We start from the raw sequence: 12479 nt of genomic DNA, 5'->3' as shown, positions 1-12479 counted from the left end.
TCCGGATCCGGAATTTCCGTGGAGGAAATGAGAGGTGGACAAAAGGAACAGTAGAAAAGAGACTCGGACCAGTCACCTACCTGGTATGGAATGGAGTGAGCCGACGCTCGATCCACATTAATCATCTGCTGTACAACCAACCGTCCAGACCAGAGACATTGGAGTTTCCGGAGGAGCAGCTGGACGTCACAAACAACTACCCTGTGGTGGTTCACGCAGATGAGGGGGGGGAGGCACACCTGGAGCAGTAGGTGGTAGCCCATACTCACCTGAAGAGACACATGTAACATCTTCACCAGGCTCAGTGGCCTGTGACAAGACAGTTACACCTGCCAACCGAGCAGTCAGTTCCCCAGAGGTCTTTAGGCGCAGGTACCCAGTGAGAGATAGAGCACCTCCGAAGCGACTGAATTTGTGATCGGTCAGTTGTGAGGAACATTGTTCCTAAAATAAAAGAGTTCCTGTTCATACAAAAATGTGAAAAAGAATTCCTGAGATTGGAATGTCAAAAGACGGAAATATTGGGTCTAATGGTTGTGTTAGCAGTAATTATTAAGTTACAATTTGAGAAGTAAAGTTATTTTAAAAAAGTTCATGAGGCAAAGATAATTTTTGAAGTTGAGTGTTAAGTCTTAATAGGAACTTCATAGTAAAAGGGGGAGGAGTGTAGTATATTGATACTATAACTGTTGGTTAAATCAGGTTATACAAGAGTGTTTAACCACTGTCACCTAGTGGCCATTGTGTAGTACAACGTTACCTGGATGTTGACATGTTTTGAAGGTGGTCTGAGTGTTGCAATAAAGAGCTACACACGGGTACAAGTTGACTCCGCCGTCTAATTCTGTTATGGATATATTAACAGTTATATAAAAGTGCAAAGCTATCACAGTAATAAGTTAATAAATAAATACATGAATAAATATATAAATAAAGAAGCGTGTTGCTGAAATACATACCTATATATACAAACAAATTTAAATTAACTTGGATTAATATATACAGACACACTCAAAAATATGTTTAATGTAACTTTACACAAAACTGAATTCAATTTTTTTTTTACCTTCATTCTGGCCGGGTTAGTTGTTTGCCACACTACCACCCTCATGTTCGCTATCGATGGGCTGTATACTTCATTACCCAGAAAGCCCTCTTTTTGCCCACGCATGTGCGTTGTGCGTTTCCTGGTCGATGCGTAGGAAAAACGAGTCCGAATAAATCGTTCAGTGCTCGTAGATATCTGTTATATACGAAAGAGATGCAGCAAAAAAAGACTACAGTGCGCTACACTGATAAACAGCCTCTTATGTCATGGCCACTTGGCTTGGTCGCATCTCGAAATTTTGATCGTATCGGGGGCGAATTATTCGATCGAAAATTTCATCGTACCTCGAGCATGTCGTAGGTAAAGCTGATCGTAGGTCGAGGTACCACTGTATATACATACATGTACATACACATATACATACATACACATACATATATAAGCACATATATACATAGATGCACATAGATGTATATACATGCATACGGTAGGTATTAACACTCAGCCATGTGTTTTGTTAAAGATCCTGACAGCTGATGGGAGGAAGGATCTGCGGAAGCGCTCCTTCCTGGAGTGAGGGTGCGGCAGTCTATTGCTGTAAGAGCTTCGGAGGGACTCCACAGACTCATGCAGGGGGTGGGAGGTGCTGTCCATGATGAACATCATCCTGGTCAGCATCCTCCGCTCTCCCACTTCCTCCACGCCCACGCCTTAACACAGGCGGTGTAGTGGACATTTCCATAGGCAGCGTTACTGGAAAATTCCATTTAGTTACAAAAAAAGCATGGCGTCTTGGCTTTGTTCTAAAGAGAGTACATTTAATAATAATACTAATAATAATAATTAGACATAGGCCCTGTCGTCATCATCAACAACAAAAAAGCCTACTTGTCATCACACCCAGAAACTGCGTATGACGAAATTGGTGGTGCTTCTCCATACGCTGCGTTTACTCGGCAAAAGACCTAAATAAGTGATAGTTACGGACTTGTAATTTGGCATTCTGCTGTTATGGATACAGGTCACTTACCTCTCACTGTCTTTCACTTACCTTCAGTCAGCTAGTAGGAGGCAGATCACCACCCAAACATCTTTTCATATTACCTCAGAAGGGAATGTGTGTTGTGTTACCGCAAATTTAGAGTTCTGAAGGATGTGGGGAAAAACTGTCCTTAAGCCTATTTGTCCATACTTTGTGGGACCTATAGCGTCTGCCAGAGGGCAGCAGCTGGAACAGATTGTGACCAGGGTGGTAAGGGTCCCCTATGATGTTCCTGGCTCTGCTGAGGTAACAAGGGCTGGCAATGTCTTCCAGTGAGGGCAGAGAGCAGCCGACAATCCTCTGGGCAGTGTTAATCACTTTCTGCATGGCCTTTTTGTCTGCCGCCGTGCTTCCAGCGTACCACACTGATGCAGTACACCAGGATGCTCTCTACAGTGGTTCTATAGAAGGTTATCAGAAGCTTGGTGCCCAAGTTGTTCTGCCTAAGTACCCTGAGGAAATTGAGTCGTTTCTGAGCCTTCTTCACTACTGCCGTGATGTTTGTAGACCATGAGAGCTTATCCATGACGTGGACCCCCAGGAATTTAAAGGACTGGACCCTGCCTACACATACTCCATTTATGAGGAGTGGGGCCAGATCTGTGCCGTGTTTGCGAAAGTCCAGGATTATTTATTTAGTTTTAGTGGTGTTCAGTGTGAGATTGTTCACCGAGCACCACGAAGACAGTTTGTTGACCTCATCTCTGTAGGCCGACTCATCCCCTCCTGAGATGATTCCGACTACAGTGGTGTCGTCAGCGAATTTGATGATGGCGTTAGACTGTTGGGTGGGTGTACAGTCGTATGTGTACAGGGAGTACAGAAGAGGACTCAGTACACAGCCTTGAGGGGAGCCAGTGCTCAGTGTAATGGAGGAAGAGAGGTGGGGACCAAGTCTAACAGTTTGTGGTCGGTTGGTCAAGAAGTTCTTTACCCAGCAGCAGATTGAAAAGGATAGTCCAAGGTGGGAGAGTTTGTCAGTCAGAATGTCCGGTTTTATGGTGTTGAAGGCTGAGCTATAGTCAATGAAGAGCATCTTCACGTAGTTCCCATGGTGTTCCAGGTGGCTCAGTGCTGTATGTAGAGCAATGGCAATAGCATCCTCAGTGGACCTGCTTGCTCTATAAGCAAACTGGTGAGGGTCAATTGAGGGAGGGATTGTATTCCTGATATGGCGGGCTACCAACTTTTCAAAGCACTTCATGATCACAGGCGTGAGTGCAACAGGCCTATAATCATTCATGCTGTCAATGGTTGGCTTTTTGGGGACAGGGATAATGGTGGGAGATTTCAGACAGGATGGACTGATAGATTGTTGCAGGGAACAATTGAAATTTTTTGTGAAGACTCCAGCCAGCTGGTCAGCACAGGCTTTGAGCACCTTCCCAGGTACTCCGTCTGGGCCAGCAGCCTTCCTGGTGTTCACAGACCGCATTACCAGTCTCACTTCCTGTTCCCGGAACGTCAGTGTATTGCTGCACGGTGGTTGGGGTGTTGAGACTGGGTCTGATTTGTCAGTCTCAAAGCGGACAAAAAAAACGGTTCAATTCCCCCGCTAGTGAGGCATCTGCATTAACAGACATATTATTGTTATTGTAGTTGGTAATATATATATATATATATATATATATATATATATATATATATATATATATATATATATATATATATATATATATATATATATATATATATATATATATATATATATACCGTAATTACTCGAATATAACGCGCACTCGAAAATAACACGCAGGTAATTTTGGGCCAAAAAAATCTGGAAAAACGCAGTACTCGAATATAGTGCGCACCTAAAATTTCCCGCTGACGAAAATCAGAAATCGTACCTTTTTTTCTTCGTTTCACGATTGTTTTGTTCAAAACCGGATAGAGAAATCTTCAGGTACGAGCGTGTCGAGTGTCGTGCAGTTGGTGGAGTTATGCGTTTGAATTTTAGGGCAATAGATGATACACAGAGTGGACAAACATATCATGTAGACATGTTATGTTGCAATACCTTTTAGACTTCCTTGAACATTGACTACATTTCAATTGACAATACCATGTTTTAATTCAAATATCTATTGTCATTCTCAAACAAGAAAAGGAACATACAAATTGAATAAATAAATGATTTGAAGATATGCACAATGGAAAAGACTATCACATGTAACAAGGGAATGTACTGCCCCCCGCTGGACATATTTTTGAATACAAGTACGTACTACACTACAATGTAGTATTCTACTTTCCAGTTTATTAATGCAGGATTGTGATGTTTGTGAGGCTTGACGATCTTTAATATGCGTGTATTTTGAATTCAAAGTTGGAAATTGCACAATGTCCGTGCGTCAAAGTGAGTTTGACAATGCTTTTTTCGATCGAAAATTTGTAATTTATTTTAGTTATTGATTATAACACGCACCCCCAACTATTGGAATTAATTATATAGCAAAAATATGCGTGTTATATTCGAGTAATTACGGTATATATATATATATATATATATATATATATATATATATATATATATATGGAGATCACGCAGATCAGTAAGTGACAGAAGAAATAGAGAAAATAAAGTAGTAGTAACAGTAAGTACTACTGTAATGAAATTGTAAATCCATAAATCCTACTCCAAAAAAATTACACCAGCATAGAAAACGTTGAGATTAATCTCTGAATTAAGGTTCTCAGCAAATCATTTTGAATATATATTTCCTAAAATAATGGGAAATTATTTAAAATTAAACTAGAAGTAAAAGTGTGTTCCATGGCATTTTCAGGTATTCTGTAAGCCCTCTAGTATGTCCAAAGCACTTAGAATTTCACATAAGTCTTCTAGTGTTGTTTTTTCTGTGTCAGACATCAATCCCCAGCTTTGATAAATTACATTGTGTGTCCAAATGGCTACTACTTTAAACGCAAGGATAAAATAAAAAAAATAAAAAATGGCAGCACATTGTATTATGTACTTGTATTTAGAAAAAATGAATGTTATCTGTAACGGGCCGTATATGGCCCGCGGCCTGAGGTTGAAAAACATGTACACACACGATCCGGGGGCGGGGCGAGCGCGTGAATCCCGTTTCGGCGAAACATCCGTTCGGCGAACTGTCCGTCGGCCAAACATCCATCTGCGAAATGTCTTTCGGCGAATCGTCCGGTAACGAAACATAAATACCCTATATAACAATGAATATTGCACTTATTTTTATTTATACACAAAAGCCCTCCTTTCCTTCCTCAAGAATATTTCAATTAATCTGTCGTACAGATTACACGTGCGTTTCAGGTCCTTCAAGAAGTACTTTTCTATCGCCATCAAAGCTAATGCTGACAGTCGAGTCTGCCCTGTTGTATTTCTGGCATAAGTTCTGATTCTGTTTCGCGCTGAAAATGTTCGTCCGACAGAAGCAGTGGACACGATGGTCACTGTCAAACCCACTGTGTACAGCTGCCCCATGCTCTCACTCAGATTTTTCTGCCGAAGGAAGTCAAGGAGATCAGTGGGAGATTTTCCTGTAAAATAATCCGTGGCATACATAACAATCAGTTCTGTTCTTAGCCGAGGCAGATCGAAAAGTGTTCCGTGGCTCTGCGTTAAGATGGGACAGCTGCATGTGGCAAAGTTTTCTGGTATTCCCGAAACTTCTGCGGGTCGAGGAGAGAGAGAAACATCAGTCTTTCGTGTTCTTGAAATCTGGTCCGCGTCTGGCAAATAATATTGTCCAGAATCCTGTTGTGGAGTTGAAGGTAGTGCACGCGATAATCTTGCGCTTGACCTCTTTTGTGCGCTTGGAGCACCCGCACTGCATTCAGTGGCCTCGTAGATTTCCTCATATCGGCTCCTTTCGCGCTCAACTGTGCCACAAAAATCCTTTACTCTAGCAAGACAAAACTGTACATCCAGTTTGTTGTTCAGTATTATAGAAAAAGCACGTCTGAATGCTTAAAAATGCCATTAAATGTGTGAAGCAAAAAACTAAATTCAAAATAATCCAGATGTGCTTTAAATCCACACCGCACAGACTCATTCACCATTACAGAGACAAACAGTACTTTTCCCCCTTCTGATCTCTTCATCCATCACTTCAGCAATAGCAGTGATCAGGTATTTTTGTATTTTGCCCGACCTGCCACTAAACACTTTATTAGTGGACGACTGGTAATGTAAATCCGTGTTTCTCTCAGCAATGAGAGAAATAAGTTCCACATAATTCCCTTTGTTTGGGGATGCAGCGCTTTCATCGTGTCCCCGAAATAAAAGTTTACACAGTCTATTGAACTTTTTAAGATTTCCCTATTTTTCTTTACCTTTTCGTTGTGGCGCAGCGTTTCCCCGCGCACTTGCTCGCTGAACTGTAACACCACTCGGGTTTCCCCAAAAGTTTTGGAGAGCACCGTTGCTTGTAAGTGTCCGGCAGTGCTTTAGTTAAACAAGTCAAATAAGCAAATCCAATGTTGCTCCAAACACCATGTTGACCGGTGGCCAATAACAAGCATTCCCAGCAATACATTTGCAGTGTTCCTCGGAGCCCAAGAGCCAGGGGTAGCGCTCGTAGTTAGCGAACTGAAAGAGGCGGACAAACCCTTTTCTTGGTTGTAACAGGCTAGCTAGCTTTGGAGTTGGCCACCCTTTCTTAATGACTTCCATTTTTTTCTGGAAAAGTCCGTCTGGAAAATGGCTTTATAAGCAAATCTGCAACCAAATCGGTTTGTTTTCCTCCATCGGCCATAGTGGGTGGAGTTTGCGAGCTCTGGCTGGCTCACTCTGGCTTTGGCCTGCCTACTCTATCACTAGGCAATCATAGTTGGTGAAAGTGATTACGTATCCCTATGCCTGCGAGAAGGCAATGACGTATCCCTACGCCTGCGACAAGACATTGTGCTGTTGCCCACTCGAAATCTGATTGGTTAAAGCAACAGTCTTATCGACGCTTGTTTAATGCAGTAGAGCAGATTTCTGACCCTGGCAACAAATAATGGCTGAAATGTGATTGGTTAAATGCTTCAATATGAAAACACATCTGGAAGCAGTGCAACCAGGGGGAAAGCAATGAAAAGAAGCTAACAGACAATTTGGAATTATTTAATAAGTATTGATGGACAAAATATAATATATGATTCAGATATTTCTTAGGCCAGCAGAGAAGGCCTTGAAGGCCCTGACGGCACACCACTGTCTTTTAGTCAAGCTAGTCTATCATTAATTTGGGGGATTTTTATTTAAATAAACCATCAAATATTTCCTTTTTTGTAGTTTTTCATGGAGAAAAATAAATTAAAATTAAATTAAAAAAGCAAAATGATTTAAATCACTTATTTGTTCATTTTTGTTATTTTTATATTACATTTTTATGAAAACAAAACATCTCAATATTAGATTTTTTAAATAAAAATGTTAGTTTTTTTCTAGAAAAAAAATAGCGGGTAAAAGAGTACATATTCAATTTATTTATAATTTCATTTGAATTTTAACATTAAAATGAAGTACTCTGCAGGCCGCACCATGGCGGTTTGGCCCTCGGGCCGCAAATTTGACACCTTTGTTTGAACGCTGCTCTCGTTGTTTAGTGCATCTGCATCTTCATTTATTGCATTTTAAATTTACAGCATGTAAGTAAGTGTTATGTTACTCAAGCATGTAGCCAAAAATGGAGGGCGAGTAGCAGGAATGGCTCTTGAACGCCTCTGGGGGCGCTCGCGCATTGCGTGATAAAGAAAAATACATTGTTTGTTTGTGATAAGGATACAATAAAAGGAAAGCTACTGTTTTCTGCCGTTGTTAAAGGATAAACACGTTAAGACTCATTCTTTCCGTCCTAGAGTGGTCACATTAAAATAGAAATAGTATTTATTACGTCTTTCTTCGAACGGCGCTATTGCGAATTCGTGAAAAAGTACGAATGCTATAATAATTTTACGTCAATAGAATACATTTAAGCCTTAACGGTATTTTTCCATTAAACATTGAGGGAATTAATGGAAATAAAAATTCAACCCACCTTCTAGTCTATATCCTTTGAGGTCAAAAAGTTCCTCCTGGAACTTTGGCCGTTTCGTTCCTGCAGGCATTTCCACGCGTGGATTCTGATGATGGCGGCGCCTTTGTTGATAGCTGCTAGCTCAAATAAGCTAAGCTAAAGTAGGGCGCAAAGCTTTAACGGGTTCTTCGACGACTTGAGGACTTGTTTCTTTGATGCTGCTAGCTAAGATAATGCTATTAAGTGAATAAAAATCCCAGATAAGCTAAGATAAAGCATAAACACGCTCTTCGGTGACGTTTTCCTTCAGTAGCTGCTAGCTAGGCTAAGCTAATTTAGCCAGGAAAATTCCAACGAGTTCTTCGGTGACTTGTTTCTTTGATGCTGCTAGCTAAGATAAAGCATAAACACGCTCTTCGACGACGTTTTCCTTCAGTAGCTGCTAGCTAGGCTAAGCTAACTTAGCCAGGGAAAATTCCAACGAGTTCTTCGGTGACTTGTTTCTTTGATAGCTGCTAGCTAAACTAAGCTAAAGCATAAACAAGCATTCGACGACTTGTTCCTTTGATATCTGCTAGGCTTAGCTAAAGTAGTGCGCAAAGGTTCAACGAGTTCTTGGACGAACCGGACTTGTTTCTTTGGTAGCTGCTAGCTAGGAAAAGTTAGCTAAAGAAGGTTTTGCTGGTAGTGATGGGACGATCGACACTGTTGCGTCAGCATTGTGTCGAGAGTTCAAGAGTGAAAGTCGGAAGTAGGGCGTGTATAGCTTTAAGAAAGAATCACGTGACCAATACAGGAAATGTATAGTTTGGCCAAAGTGTTTAGTATAAAGACATAAACTGTATCAAAGTATCGTAGGCTTGTTGGATGGGCTTTTGCGTAATTGTCATATGTATATCAAAGAAACAACTCGTTCTAAGAAGTTTTCCCCAGTGTGGAACCATTTTGATCGTGTGACGCAAAACGAAATCACTTTTATTTCATGGGGATTTAACAGTTAACAAAAATGTGGACATAAGTTAAACATTGTAACTCAAATTTGATCTATTTTACATATCAACTCCGTTTGGAATATAAAAAACAAGGGTTTGTTTCACCTGCAATGATTATATAACTACTGCAGGGGTCACTAATGAATGACCAACACGGTTTCAATACAGTGCCGACACAGTGTGTCAATACAATCCTTGATGTAGCATCGTCCCATCACTATGGTATATCAAAAGGTTTTAGGTAATTAAAAACACCAAAAGCAAACTGAAAACATATAAGCCCTGAATCAAAAATTACAAAAAAAGAACCAAAAGAGGTAGAACACAAGAATAAATACACAGACATGGGTTAATGAGACATGGAAAAATAGTTGGGTGACACACAGGTGAAGGCAATGGACAATCAATGACAAGTTTCAAGCCATCAATTTTTTTGTTTGTTTTATCAATGGTTATATATAATGAAGACTACGACATATTTTAATCATATATTTTATTACAGATGAATCATTGCAATAAAAAATAAGGCTTTATTTTTATATATTACTACTGTATGATTAAACACATGTTTTCAGGTTGATGACGCACGCAAACAGAATGTTCCCTTATATTAATGCCTGCACAAGGAATAAAGGAAGCTTTCAGTACAAGATATTCTTTTGAGGTTGATTACTGATGGCTTCACCCAAGGCCAACTGATACAGAGGCAACTGGAAAATCCCAAGAGAGGGTGGAACCATCGAGACCGTCGTGGACCGGTCAACATCATACCTTTAATCAGCTAATGCGTTATTCATATTTGTGTTATGAAAACTGGGCTACTCGGTTTGGGTGTTGTCTCTCGATGGTCACGAAGACGCACAGCTGTTTGTGTTAGGGACCCGAGACCCAGAGCTCTGTATTAGATCTCCTTATCAGGAATAAATCATCTGTGGAGTAATCCTGGTCTTCTCTCCCGATGCTAAACATGCACTATTGTTAGGTCGATAAGCCATAGTTTCAGATAGACAAACGTTGTTGGAGTCAGATGCCAAAACTTATCGTCTAACAGTCCAAAATGTCTTTAACAGTTTGCTTTGTCACATTCCCATACGTATTTGATGCATTTCCAGTTCAGATTAAACTGTCTGAGCCAGTTTCTTCCACAGAGGGATGCTCCCTTTCACTTCACGACTAACAGTGGCATTTCCACTTCTTGATCCTCATATTTTACTTTGGTCATGAACTGTCCAGAAACCTAAATGCTGCCCCCATTGTAAGCTTTAAGCTTCACCTTTGCGGGCTGTCAAGGCAAATGTGCAAACATTCTGCTATAGGTTGCTTGTGAAATGACACTTCTTGCTGCTCCAGTGTCTATTTCCATGTCAAGAGACACCCCATTAATAGTGAATGTGGCCCTGTATAGCTCATCATTATCACTACTGACTGTCATGATGGCAAACTCTTCTTGTTCTGCCACAGAAAGCAATCTTCTTTGGCACATTTCATTTTTTGAGTGCAATCACGAACCTGTCTCGCAGTGCCGAATCCAAATTAGTGCCAAACTCACAATTTGCTGCTTGTTGCTTTAGTTCTGTTACATACTGTGCCAGAGTTTGATTCCTCTTTTGATTACATTTGTTAAAGCGGAATCTTTCTGCGACCAATATTGGCTTTGGCTCAAAATGTTCTTTCAAAATCCTCACATTGTCGTCGAAAGATTTATCTTTGGGCTTGTCCGGTTGGACCAAGTTCCTCAAATGTCCGTATGTGGTAGCTCCCATTACGCTAAGCTACACGGCTACATACTTCTCTGGGTCGATGTCGTTAGCATCAAGGAACTGCTCTAACCGCTCGATACATGTGGTCCACGGCTCATTTACAGGCTTATATTCATCAACCTTGCCAATTTGGGGTATTGTACTCACTAGTACTGACAGTGACTCTTTTGTCTTTTCCCCCCGCAATTAATCGTCGTCGCCAGTTGTACTGTATTGAAGAAGAGAGCCAGGACACAGTCATCCGTTAACATCTTTTACCTTGAACCAAGAGTGCAATAATGTTGATACCCAAGTATGCATGCGCCACTATGCAACAGGTGGACTGAACGAACTTATCCCTAATAGTTTGGAATACACCTCATTTTATAAGGACATGGTGTCCCCAGGATAACACCAAATATTAATTTACGTCAAAGTCTGAGAAATCCAAATAGAAACTTCAAGTTTCTTCTTCGTTTGCATTTGAGAAAATAACGCAACAGAGTGAATTTGAAATGAATGACTTGTTGTAATTAAGTACAGGTGAGTTGCCTTACTGCTCGAAGCCTCGGGGCATTGTGGGATAGGTCCAAGAAGTCAATTGCTACATTCTGATTGGACCAATGTGTGTCACATGACCTAAGAGACGCAATATTTTTTGAAGTATTTGTTGCATTTTTAGGTACAAAAGCAACGTTGTTTTCCCGGTTTTTACCCAAAATGTGTGGAGTGGTAGTTTCTGATTTAGGTGTGCTGATTTTCTTTCATTTTATATTAGTGTTACTTTTACTCTAGGTCGTATTGGCTGGAATAACATTGTCCTTATTCGTGATTGGTTAGATGCTGGTTAGACACATCTGGAAGCAGCGCAACCAGGGGAAGGGCAATAAAAGGAACCTGACAGACAATTTGGAATTATTTATTAAGTATTCATAGACAAAACATAATTAACATCAGTCTGTGATTCAGATTTTTTAGGCCAGCAGAGAAGGCCTTGCAGGCCCTGACAGTCCACCACTGCGTAAACTTCGCATGCCTAGCGATAAGAACAATACATTTGGAACACACAAAGTTTATTGGAGACTGCCTGATGGTGTGTTGGTTCACTCACCTGACTACAATGTGGGGAGTTGTGGGCTCGATTCCTGATGGTAGTATGATTGTGAGTGCAAATGATTGTCTGTCTCTCTGTGTGCCCTAAGCCAGTCTGGTAACCAGTCTAGGGTGGAGTGTACCTTTTGTCTAAAGTCCGCAAGTACATGCTCCAACAACCCATTACGAAGATCCGCGGGACCCATGATGACTGAATGAATTCATTGGAAGTGTTGTCTTCCCATGACACTGATGCTTGGCTCAACGCAATCAGAAGATTTCTTGCCAGAAGAGGACACGTAACAGAGATGTATTCTGATAAAGGAACCAATTTCCAATCAGCTGACAAGGAAATAAATCAATGAATTGAATACAAACAGGACTGAAAAATACTTGCAACAAAAAGGAACAACTCAAGCTCTTATAGTACAATTAGGCCAATAGTCAATCTGTAGTTGAGGTTTTGAGCAGACTCTGCCAGCTGAAGTAGCTCAGATGGGAGACTGTTAGACGGAATATCTGAAGGTCCCTGGATCAACCCCAGACTGCAGCAGTCCATTTTGCTTTTATCTTAAACTC

The 12479-nt window shown here is 40.7% G+C and overlaps 1 long non-coding RNA gene across 2 annotated transcripts; it reads right to left on the bottom strand.

Moving 5' to 3' along the window:
- LOC144066007 (uncharacterized) lies at positions 1-8305 on the bottom strand. Of its 2 annotated transcripts, none has more exons than XR_013297368.1 (3): positions 8099-8305; positions 270-3657; positions 1-201 (listed from the first exon to the last, which is right to left on the bottom strand). It is a non-coding gene; the product is annotated as an uncharacterized LOC144066007 (long non-coding RNA). The 2 variants fall into 2 exon arrangements; XR_013297369.1 differs by having other exon boundaries at positions 270-1801.
- Between the last annotated feature and the right edge of the window lie 4174 nt (positions 8306-12479).

Source organism: Stigmatopora argus, chromosome 20 (assembly GCF_051989625.1).
Source record: "Stigmatopora argus isolate UIUO_Sarg chromosome 20, RoL_Sarg_1.0, whole genome shotgun sequence".
Lineage (NCBI taxonomy): Eukaryota > Metazoa > Chordata > Actinopteri > Syngnathiformes > Syngnathidae > Stigmatopora > Stigmatopora argus.
The sequence above is the reverse complement of the archived record's forward strand: the minus strand, read 5'-3'. Positions and strand labels throughout refer to the sequence as shown.